General features: G+C 44.4%; 1 protein-coding gene across 8 annotated transcripts in view; it reads right to left on the reverse strand.

The window, feature by feature from the left end:
* Positions 1-4,923, reverse strand: part of LMO7 (LIM domain 7) — a 163,528-nt gene extending 158,605 nt beyond the window's left edge. For 4 of the 8 annotated variants that reach the window (XM_088459274.1, XM_088459288.1, XM_088459269.1 and 1 more), the window contains exon 1: positions 4,744-4,923. The gene's annotated coding sequence lies outside the window, so the exon portion shown is untranslated. Of the gene's footprint in view, positions 1-4,603 lie in introns of all 8 variants that reach the window. The other 4 variants (XM_088459265.1, XM_088459255.1, XM_088459280.1 and 1 more) reach the window with 4 other exon arrangements.
* Positions 4,924-12,937: the final 8,014 nt, after the last annotated feature.

Here is a 12,937-nt window from a genome sequence, read left to right on the forward strand (position 1 = left end):
AACTATAATATGAACAGTCAATGATAAAGAAGAAACAACAAACATGAATACAGATTACATTGTTTACAATGTTGTTGCCCATATTCTTTACTAAGCAATTAGAACTTTAGAAGTGCTTCATGTTAGACTTGACAACATTACTCTTGGGAACTTGGTAACCATATGAAGATTTTTGCATTCTCACTATTCTATATGAATTATAAACTTATTTAGCATTTATAATTGTCATGTCATGTACGTGGAACCACACCAACTTCCTTGTACCTGTGACATGCTAAAAGGCACAGGATTTACCACTCAGGGAAAAGCCGCTATTCAATTATTCTCCATAGATTGTGTGCAAAGTGCTAGAATCTATTGGTTGCTCCACATGTTAAATGCAAGGTGTGCATTTAATGTCAATTTTTTCCTTGCACCTCTTAAGGCTGCAAGGAAAAAAACTCCACCCTCTGACTTAGTGCACGGGATTCCAACAGCTAATTGAACCCGGCAACACGTTCAATTAGCAGCAGAGTAAACCCAGTGCCTATGTAACTAGAAAAACCCACTTATTTTTATTTATTTTTAGAAAAGTTATTCTTTACGAGTAAACATAAACATGCTTAAATACCCCCTGGAACTGTGGGGGCATTCACTTACTGTAACCTACAAACCCACCTAAAATGTAGGTACATGAAAAAACACAAGCCATAACACTTATGCACCTATAGTAGAGTTCAAGATGTCATAGAAACACATTGTTAAACGGAGATTATTTACTCTCAGGATAATTAGCAGCAAGAGTTTGCTGGGTTTGGAACACACAGGGAAGCATAAGTATAATAGAGTAAACTTTATGTGAATGCACTGAAGAGTTAATTATTGAAAAATATAACTCATTATAATTCACTAAGTTAACAAACAAAGAGACAAAGGGCTATATTTACTAAAGATCATTTTTTACAAAGATGCCAAATCTCGGTGACTTTGAAGGCTGGAGTTGAAAAGGCAAAAGCAAAACACGCAAAATTAGGCTGGTTTTGAATGTATTACTATCGCCTGTTTAAAACCAGACCACAAAGCCACTGTAAATAGTCAGCTTAGAAAAACCTATCTTTAATAAATATAGCCCAAAGCCCTTTCACACATATATCACTTGTGTATTATGTAGAAATTGTGGGTTTATAAATATGCTTGAGGAAAGTATGAATTGCCCAATTAAGGACATTAAAAGTTATACCAATATTTTATTATATTCAGGACCAGGAAGTGTCAACATATAGGACATTAAAAAGATGCAGATATTTTCAGTTTGTGGATTACATGACCAAATGCACATTAGTTACGTGAGTGCGTTTACAGTTCCCAAATCTTCAAAATACACGTATGAAAGGGCTGTAAGGTTTACAGTAGACCATGGTTCAAGTCCAGTAATATTAACCTTTCTTTAAGTATTGCCAACATATTACACAATGCTTTAGGAGTCTAATACCCATTTTCCACCACAAACCCGGGTCTGACCTGGGTCTTCAGACATGTTTCTAACCCAGGTCAGACCCCGTTAATACCCCTTTTACACAGATTTAAAAATCCCGGGTTGATGCACGTGAACGCGCATCAACCTGGGATTTTTGTCGTTTCAAACTGATCAAGATGGGTCCAGTGGTCTGGGGATCAGACCTGGCTGGCTTGCAGGGTTGAGTACAGGTCGTTTCTGTGTCACCATGCTGTGTACACGGCATGACCCGGGTCATCGTGATTTTTTTGTTGATTGTCATCTCTAAGCGCCACTGCGGCTGGACAATCTCCAAGCGTCCACTACCGGTCTGACCAGAATGGAGCAGCGCATCCCACCCGTCCTCCCTGCCTCTGGACCGCTGCGGAGTAAGGTAAAGGGGTCGCGGAGGGAGGGTAAGAAGCTCTGCTCACTTGCGCCAGAGAGCCGGATCAGTACTGACCTGGCTCCGGTGTAAGCGGTGCCGACACGGGCTGTAAAAGGGGGTCTGATCCGTGTTGGAAACATGTTCCAAATCCCAGGTCAGACCCGGGACTTTGGTGTAAAAGGGGTAGTACACTGCACCTGTGATTCGGATTATTCCTGGGTCAGCCCCGTTCACACTGAACCCGGGTCTGCCCTGCTAAACTTGTGAGGTTATAAAAAGTGGGAGGTGACTGTTCCACACCGGAAGTGCCGGATCACTGCAGACCCGGCTCCGGTGTGAACGGCGCCGACTCTGGAATTTCCTGAGTCAGCGCAAGCTAAATTCCGGATCTGATACGGTTTGGAACCTTGTTCCAACCTCCGGGTCAGACCCGGAATTTAGGTATAAAAGCAGTATTACACTGCACTATTACCCAGGTTAATCCCGGGTCCAACCCTGGTAGCTACAGGTTGGATTCCCAGGTCACTTGAACCAGGTTATTTTTCAGGGACCCTTTTCCACTGAGCCGCTACCCGGGAAGACCCAGCAATAACCTGGGTTATTGCAGCAGTGGAAAATAGGTATAAGTAACAATAAACATGGAACTGCCACGATTATCTATCCATATCGCAGGGAATATATTTTTAATGAAAATATCCCTGCTATGTACAAAGGGGAACTCGCATGGACAGCGGTTGCAGTAACCACTGTCATGCGGAGTGGTGTAGCGGCGGCCGGTCGGAGCATGCGCAGCCACCTCGTCACTGTATTTTTTTCAGAAAAATACAGTGATAAGGCTGCGGAGGGGATTCGCAGGGACAGAGCTTTATCGCAAGCTCTGTTCCTGCAAGGGGTTTTGAATAAATCCATGCGATATTGCCTGAATTCTCATTGCAAATTCAGTCGGTAATATCACACTACAATCTGCATTTTAATGAGGATTGTAGTAAATAGAGCCCATAGTAATATTATAACTACCAGTGTGGTTTGGATAATGGGATGAAAGTGTGGCAAACAAACAGAGGACATACCAATTAAACATAATGCCCAGACCAGGGGCCCATTTATTAATAACCGCATTTGCAATGCGATCTGGGCACCATATTAGCACCCATGATCGGATGTGATCATACCGCCCAGATGAATCAATTTGCATCTGCAGGGACAAGGACTCCAAAAGGAGCTCGTCCCTGCAATGCGCTGCGGCCATCACAGATTTATCATGTGCAGCCCACAGGCTACAGCGTCTTACACCATCCTCAGATGACCTAAGCTGCAGGGTTCGAGGTCCGGGGATGCCTCACATTCCGTGTCTTGATAAATCTGATCGCATTGTATCCCCCATAAAAACCTATGAGGGTTGAGGTGGCGGTGGAAATGGATGGACAGCAGTAAATATCGGAGATATCTGCTGCGATCCCTCCATAATACATTAGGGGGATACTTATTATTTGCGGCTGCTTTCAGGGAATACATCACAAATATTGAATGATAAATGGACCTAAAGAGGAGAAATCATGCGCCACAATAATGCTAACCATTGTGCTAGTGTTCTGACCATGAACAAGCCACTGTTTTACTGTACTACAAGCACCAGATTACAACTTCATCATGCCAGGGAGACTGTACCCAAATATTCTGTGCACAGCAATGCACAAAGTTATCACATGAGAATAAAATGCAAGTCCAGCACGTAACACTAAATGAGAAATACACCAAAATGGGATCCGCATAAGATGCCAGTAGATGGGATGCCGGATGTCAGGATTCAGACAATGGAATCCCTACGTCCATTAGAATGCCGGCGCCGCTATCCTGAAGAGGTCAAGATACGGCATCCCAAAGTTAAGTATGCGGGTTAGCATTATGGGTAGCCTGGGATGGGAGGGGGCGGGGGGCATGTTTAAGGACCTCCCGGGGTGGATTAGGGTTAGACACCAACCGGGGAGGGTTAGGTTTAGGGTGCGGGAAGGGGGTGTTAGGGTTAGGGGGGTGAAGGTTAGGCTACTTACTGGCCCTTCAGTATTTTGCACATCGGGATGCCGCTGTCGGTCTTCTGACTGCTGGCATCCCCTCCACCGGTCATTCATAACGATTCCCACCAAAAAAATATATCCAAGTCATACACTGACTGAATAACAATGTTCTCACAAACAAAGCAAACATTTTGCATGTGAAAACATAAAATTAACATCTGCATGCTAGAACACATTACAAGCTCAAACAAGAAACCTACATACAATAAATAGCAGCCCACAGCAAGGTTCTCATGGTTCTGGCATGATATACATATTAAACACTGTGTCCATTCATAGAGAATGGGCACTTCACAGTCCAGAATAACTGGAAGTGCAACTTGACATCCCACCTATCCCAAACAAGCGAAAACAATTTACCCTAAAAAAAAAAAAAAAAAAAAAAGGTTTGTTTTACAATAAAAGAAAATGTTACATTGCAAAGAACTCATTTACTAGCTCCAAATTACTTTTAAACAAGTATACTTAATAATTCCCATACACAATGCACTGCCTTCACAAAAGCCAACCTGGGAGAGTTTTACAAATGTTTGCATTGAGCTGACAGTCACACGGGGAACATGCAGGATACACAAAGCCTAATGCTGCAGAATCTCAGCCACAATACACGAAATGACACACTAGTCACGCACCTCTCACACTTAATAGAACTTTCCTAGAACTTACTAAGTGCAGCAGCCTCAGCAATGTCCTGGCTGCTCTGTAAGACTCCCGCTCCCCCAGCTACACAGCGGCAGTGTGTGACTCCTGCTGTATAATAACCTCGGCCTGCACATTACTGTGGGTATACATGCTGTGTCTGTTACCTTCAGGTGCAGGCTGTGCCAGGCAGCACAGACTATCACTTACACCGTATTGTCTCCTGCCCGGGTTCCCAGGGTAATAATGTAACTCAGCTCAGCAGCAGCACAGAGAGTCAGCCTGTCCCACCTGCAGGTGAGTGAGGCGCTTGCACCCCTCCCCCCGCAGTTTGTTGTCCCACCGGGATACTGACTGACTGATGGGTAGGAGGTGGAGGTTACGCCCACCACGGAGACGCCCACCTGGCTTCTGACCTACCCTCCGTCCGGTGCTGTGAAGTAGTAGTAGTCCCACTGCCCAGTCCCCTGTCCGGTGCTGCTAGGGCCACACTCACATATGCCACTGGCACAGCCCTGCTGCAGTGCTGGTGGCACTGGTTCTTAATTATAGTATATACAGCACTGTGACACTGATAGGCACGACTTCTCATAGAGCCTCCTTTTCTTCTGCAAAAGACATCTGATTAATATGAGGTTTGTCAAAATTTCGACACAGGGATGAGGTTTGTCAAACTTTATAGACAGGGAAAGTGGAGACGTTGCTCATTGGAACCACAGTTTTTAACTGTCATATTATAGACTGTGCTAGATAAATGATATCTAGAAGCTGATTGGTTGGTATTATGGGCCTCTGATTCAGACTCGGTCGCAAGCGCTGAGCGCTCGCAACCGGGTCGATGTTTGCCCACTGGGCATGCGCACAACAGAGCCGGCTCCGTCGTGAACATGCACGAGACCCGGCTAGCGACGGGTGTTGCGTCACTCCGGGTCTCGCACCAAAGGGGGCGAGCTGTCGATGGTGATTGACAGCTCGCCCCATTTGGTAGGCGTGGCCGGGGGGTGGCTTCACAAATGGAGGCGTTCCCGAGCGAACTCCTGCCATTTGTGGGCGGCCCCACTGACATCACGTCAGGGGCTTGCGGCCACGAGACCCTACCACGAGGGTCTCGTCGCAAGCGCGATGGTCTTGACCATCGCAACCATCATCATGGCCACTCACTATAGCTGTGGGTGGTCACCCACAGCTATGCGAGGGGCCAGGGGGCCGTTCCTAAAAAACCAGCGCCCGCCCTGATTCAGAGCGAGTGCTCGCTTTTTGCCAGTGCCTCTGAATCAGGCCCTATGACCAATTTCTCCACTTTCTCTTTCTGGGTGGGGTGCATCAAGCAACACATTTTGAATGTAATACATCCAGCCTCGTATCCTATGCATAGTCCCGTTTAGTAATGCCGTATGCATGTTGTATTATTTCATTTAAAACTGCAAAGGACGCTTCTTGCAATAAGAGCTGTCCTTGGTGGGGTGAGGACTTCTGGGATTATAACCCAGGAGTCCTTCCGCATCATGCACAGCCTTTGGCCAGAGTATGTGTGAGCTGCGAGTGACACTGGGAAGGATCCTATTGGATACTGCTAGGGGAATGATACAGTAAGAAGCCCATCTATAGTGTTTCAGTACTTTGGGCTTATAGTAACTTTCTCTGTTGTTTCCAAATCGCTTATCTTAAAATGAAAGAGGTGCAAACACTATTGTAGCCAAACCACAGATAGTGTTTTCATTATTTGTTTAAATTAATCTTAGGATTGTATTCTACAAACAGATTCAGTGCTTTCCCCCCCAGACAAATATCTTATCTTCTTTTAGCACACTATAATATCACTTTCTTGCTGTTATTTTCCAAAATGAAATACCAGAAGTCAGTAGATTGTCTAATATTACCCTTAACATTTCTGCAAATAACATGGGTAAGTAAACAGAAGGTTTGCACTGTAATCTTCCATATAATTAAGCTATTGTCTTGTAAATGTGATGAATCTGCACCTCTTGAACTTTGACTTCATTATTCCCTCTTGTACTCTCTAAATATGTTGTCTTAAATGATATAGAGTAAATAACAGCATATTACCTTCAAGTTTCCTGTAAAGCCGGGTACACACTAGACCAGTATGGAAAAATAGAAAAAATAGCGCTAGTGTGGAGTCTTTAGATCTAGTGGGTGGGGTTTGAGAAATCAACCCTAGGTGCTAAATGTTAATTAAACATAATGGCATCTGGCTCAAATAAAAACATTTAATAGGACGTATAAAACACAATTTAACAATAAATCACTTCCTAAAAAGGAACAATGGTATAAGCTCACGCTTATATAAAATCGCATTTGAAAGTATAGGTGTGCACCAATTGACTGAGTTTAACTCTTAATTGTAGGTTGGATCCTAATATGTGCTGTACAATCTTCTTTCACACATCTGTTTACAATTTACTTATTTAAGTGGTATAAATATCAGACACACTCAGTGTCATTTACACACTTGCTCCTGGTGAAGGTGTGGGTACTTCCACACGGAAACGCGTTGAGCCTGGTACCACTCATTTGGATCTGGTACCATCTATCTGCATGAGAATTTGACTTCACTCATTTGTATGCTGAATTAACCTGAGGAGGACTCCACTAACTTTGTGGTCATTTGTGGACACTTTTGCGAGGACACCTTGCAAACCACTATAGGATTGGTAACGTCTCTATTCATTTCTGGACATTATTCCGGGACTTAACCACTAATAACTTTCCTCCATATTAGGATCCAGCCTACAATTAATTTTTGAACGATACGAACAAAACTGACCAAATAGAGATGAGGAGGTGGTTGAGAGTGGAGGAACAGGAGAGTTGTGGGAGAGAAGCAGAGAGCTGGAAGAGAGACTGAGGAGAGAAGAAAGTGGGAACAGCAAGTGGAGGAGACTAAGAGCCTGATTCAGAGCCGGATGCTCTGACCAGAGCGCTCGCTCTGAATCAGGGCCCTCCTCCATGAAAATGGAGCGTCCTCCTGGACGCTCGTATAGCTGTGGGTGACCACCCACAGCTATAGTGAGCGTCCATGATGATGGTCGCGATGGTCAAGACCATCGCGACCATCGGGCTTGCAACGGAGACCCTGCGGTAGGGTCTTGCTGCCGCAAGCCCTGGAGTGATTTTGGCTCTATCAGAGCCAAAATCACTCCCACTGACATCACTAGTGATGTCAGTGGGGCCGGCTTCAGACGGTAGGCGTTCCCATGGCAATCAACATCGACAGCACGCCCCCTTTGGTGCGAGACCCGGAGCAACAGCTTGGCTATCGCAGTCCGGGTCTCGCGCATGCGCACGACGGAGCTCCCTCCGTCGTGCGCATGCGCAGTGGGGCAACATCGACCCGTTTGCGAGCGAACGGGTCTGAATGACCCCTTAAGGCCAGCCATACAGTGTAAGATTTTTTTATACGATGCGTACAATTTTGATCGATAGTAACGAGCGATCGTACACATCGTATGTTATTTTGGTGTACATACGATGGCGATGCGCATCCCTGCAGTCGTATAATTGGATTGCCTCTTGTACCGGAAAACCATACGAGGGCGACCTATCTTACCACGTACATCGTATCACTTTTGGCAGGTAATGCCATCCGTAATGGTTTATGTGCAAAAGATCGCTTGTTTACGATTTGTAATTATGAAATGAAGCATCGGATCGTACGATCATATGCAAAATCGTACACCTTTTGAACACATCGCATGGAAAATTTCAAGGTAAATCTTATAAGACATATTTATTGTACGTCTTTTTATCGCACCGTGTATGGCCTGCTTAAATGGGGAGGATAGGGGTGGAAAGAGTAGGTATAGTAAAGGATAATGTGGGCACTGAATAAGAGGGGTGGTTGAAGTAAGGGTGTTCATGCTGTGGATGAGGTAATAAGTGAGATGAGTGGAGGCTGTGTGATATAGAGACAGTGTAGATAAATGTAGCAACATTTTCAAAAATACAGGTAAAAGAACAGTGCTGCTAATGTATGAGCACAGCTCCAAAAGTGAAATATAAAGAGAAGTATGTGAGTAGTGTGTGCAGGAATTAGTTACTAAAATAAAGAATGTTTAAAGTAGCTAGATGTGATGCTATCAAAAAAGGCAGTACAGTACAAACAGGATTTTTAGTAGTATGAAGGCAAAAATGACATTGTATAGAGCCGATCCAGTCTGAGGTGTTTTCAACAACAAAAGCAATCAGTAAGGACAGCACGTAGATTGGGAAGTACTTGAAATGTCCAAGCCAGGAGTGCAGTAAGGAGTTTTACTAGACATACATACAGCAGGTTTTAGTGATGGTGAATTAACTAATTCACATAAGTATGTCATATGATGTCCTTCAGAAGGAGTTCTGGTTTTCAGGATGTTCTCCTTCAGTTTTTCTCCAGCTTAACTCCGGCGTAACTCCCTTTTAGTTATCAAATTGTAATTACACTTATAATCTAACACCTTGATCCTAAAGGCACACATCCACTAGATGATTAAATTGAATGATAACGATATCGTTCAATCGTATCAACATCGTTTGAAAATCGTTTGCAGATTGTTTAAAGAATGTCTAAAACGACCAGCGATGCGCGCTTACACTGGTCGTTTAGACATATATCATTGTACAAATATGTTGAACAACCTGACGATATCATTAGGTTCAACATGTTTGCAGATGATTGATGTGCCTTCAATGAACGACTGCTAGTTCAGTGTAGGCACATCACAGACAAACAACTGCACGATTACAATGTCGTAATCGTGCAGTCTTTTGCCTGTCTTCTAGTGGATGGGCACCTTTATACTGACTATAGGAGCCTATGGCTTTGCAGCCTAACTGATCACAAATATAATCTTACATTTGAAGACCACTTCAATGAATATATTATTGTCATTGTATATACTTTGTGTGGGATTGTTAGGGGTAAACTAAGTGTAAACAGGTTATATTTCTGCAATAATATTCCTCAATAAGAAAAATGACACTACATATAAAAGTAATACATTCACTTTCTTTTAATGTTTATTTAAATAATTAAATATTAAATATATGAATATAAATGAGTCAAACCTCCAGTATTTCTTGGTCCCATTTGTCAAGGGGCTAAGAAAAACATCTGTAAAATGGCAAAGTGTAAAGTGAGGGAGAGTCTTAGAGCTCCCAAAAGTTAATATAATATAAAAAAACACAAGACAATGACATTTTACCACATTAGGTTACTGCATTGTACAGTTTCATTCTAGCATGTCAAATACCTATGCATGATGGGCTTCCCATAAAAATGTCATTACATTATTGATAATTAAAATAAAAACAAGGTTACTTGTGAGAGAAGAATCAAACGTAATCTTATCTGAGCAAACTTAACTACTAATAATGAACAATTATGCCAATATATGTCATAATATGTGAAACTTCTAAGCTGTTCAGAGCAGAAGATGACATAATTAGAAGGCTGGACTTCACACACAATGATTTCAGTCTACATTTTCACTCTTCGTTCATGTACTTACATAACTTGAAAGTCTTGGCGGATGTTTTGACTGCTAGAGACTGTCTGCTGACAGCATGCAGACTGTGTGTTTCGCATGCTTCAGCATCATCAGGCAGGAATAGCATTATTAGTTTATCTTAATATGCTTGATGTGGGGACAGTTATCCCCTACAAGCACATGAGAAATTAAATATATAGTCACAAGTTTGTGTGCACTTATACATGCTGTACAGGGGCGGAACTACCGGCGGTGCAGACAGTGGTTTGCACCAGGGCCCGCGACAATCAAGGGGCCTGCAGACAGCAGCTTTATAAGAGAGCAGTACAGTACTAATAATGAGTCAAACTGACTTATTACAGTACGCTGTGGCTGGCCGCGGGCCTTAATGAAGGATGAGGTGGTGCGGCCAGAGGAAAGGAGGGGGCTTCTCCCCTTCATATCTTCTACCTGTCACTCTAGTCTGGAGTGACTATCTACATACTCTGTCTCCCTCAGCTCCTTCACTGGAGTCCCCACCCCTCCTCTCCTCTGTATATTGTACTACCTCTACTATCCCTGACCAAGACCCCGCCCCCTAACCCCGAGTCCCTGCTCCCTCCTCTCCTGTCTATCCTTCTACAGTGTACAACCTCCTATCCCAGCCTGATACCCCACCCCTTAGCCCCGAGTACAGAGTCCCCGTCCCGTCCTCTCCAGTCTAAACCTGTATCTCCTTTCCTGTGCCATGGAGCTCAACAGGGACCACACAGAACCTACTTCTGGACAGGTAAGTGCCAGTGTAGGTATGAAAATGTCATCTAGGGGGGTGGTATATTTATGCAATGGAGATCACTGCAACACTCTGCATTATATGGCGCTTCTGATACCCTGTGTGTTGAGAGGCTACACCCCCTTCCCCACAAGAAAACGCCTACTTTTCTGGCGCATGCCTACGGCGTGTGTGTTGGGGTTGCATTATTGCACCTGGGCCCACCACTCACTAGTTCCACCACTGATGCTATAAAGGATACTCATTATTGTATTGCATCCAGATTGTCTACATTACATCATAATACTATAGAAGGAAACTGTACACAAAAAAATGGGATCGGTATGAATGACAAATGAATGGTTGAAATTCCGACGCCAGAAGACTGTCAGCAGTGAAGATCCCGACGAGGTAAGTAACTATCCCTAACTTTTCCCCCCTACCTAACCCACCTTTAGGGGTGCCTAATCCTAGCCCTCCCCCCCCCCATAAGTGCCTAAATCTAACCCCCCTTCCCCGCAGCCTAAACCTAACCCTCCCGGGGAGAGGTGCCTGACCCTAACCTCCTCCCGGGGGTGCCTAACCCTAACCCCCCCTTCCCCTAGCCTAACCCTCCTGGGTGGTGCTAACCCTAAGTCCCCCCCAGGAGCTCTAGCCCTAACCCTCCCCCCCACAGCTGTCCGCACCCACCGCCTGGCTTACCTTCGTTCGGTATGCCGGACGTCAGGGCTCCCCGCGTAGGGATAATGATAGGTGTCGGGATTTCGATGCCTATCATTAGTCCCCTGTCGGGATTGCACAGTCGGGAAGCCGGCGGTTGTTATTTCGACCGTCGGCTTCCTGACTGCATCCCCCCAAAAATAAACAATACACCCCTTTCGCAATAAGCAATAGGGGCTGCGCATGCTGTAATACTTTTGGTCCCAGTGTTGAAAAACTAGGAGAACTTCAGAAAAAAGTTACTTCCAAATGTGCTGGCGACCCATATAAGATTCAGGTAACTCTTGCAGGGAGCACCTTTATGTAGTATAGCACATTATGCTGTACTTCTCACTGGTCTCCTCTCTCTCCCTGTCTGATGTACTACTGAGTGTCTCCTGATGCACCCTAGTCACATCGCATTGCTACTTAGATGCATTTTTAGCTAAAACAAGACGTCCCACGCTAGCAGAGACCTGGCACGACGAGAGGGGCTGTTTGAGAATCCATCTGTATTAACAAATGTTAAGGGCCAAATGTAATAGGGTGAGAGCTTAAAAACTGTGAGAGAAAACACTCACATTTTTAAACTCAGCCAATGTAATAAAGTCACAGAACATGCAAATTTGCATGTTTTTCAGACTAAAAAACTCTCAAGATTTAAACTCTCATCCAGGTCATACTTGCCTACTTTTGAAAACTAGTTTCAGGGAGATTGCAGGTGGTAGCATAATGTGCCGCGCTCCGCGCGGCATGCCGCTGAGGGGGCGTGTCATGTCCCGCCCAGGGGGTGTGTCTAGCTTCACCTATGGGTGTGTCTAGTCATTTAGGGGCGTGTTCTGCAGTGGCAGGTGAAAACTTTAGTACTAACAGCAGCATTTTAGCAGGAGGCTCCTGAAAGTACAGCTGCCTGTTTAAAAAAATATATAAATCAAATATTAATACATTCTTGACTATTCCCCAGACAATAGTTGCCAATGATTTGGGTGTGAAGAAATGAAATGTGCTCAGAGGGGGCAGCTGTATTTTTAGTCAGAGCTCCCTTATTGTGATATATCCAGTTAGTCACAAGCATTAACTGCACTCTGAAAGGGCACTCGCTGACAGCTATCCATTTATTGTCTGTCAGTGACAGCTATCCATTTATTTTCTGTCAGTGACAGCTATCCATTTATTTTCTGTCAGTGAGTGTCCTTTCAAAGTGCAGTTAATAATGCCTGTGACACTCAGCACCCAGCCCAGCCACCATCACTGTATATGACACAGTCGCAAGTCTCATTGGCCACTTCAAATTATATTTGAGGCCAACGTGGGGGGAGAAAAGGCCACCATATACCTGCGCTGATGTCCCTGATCAGTGCTGCGCTGCTGTTAACAGGCTCGGCTCTGCCTGATGTTGTTGTCGCCACCGCCCAAGCACAA

Source organism: Taudactylus pleione, unplaced genomic scaffold (assembly GCF_031769625.1).
Source record: "Taudactylus pleione unplaced genomic scaffold, aTauple2 ptg000041l, whole genome shotgun sequence".
In the NCBI taxonomy this organism is placed as follows: Eukaryota; Metazoa; Chordata; class Amphibia; order Anura; family Myobatrachidae; genus Taudactylus; species Taudactylus pleione.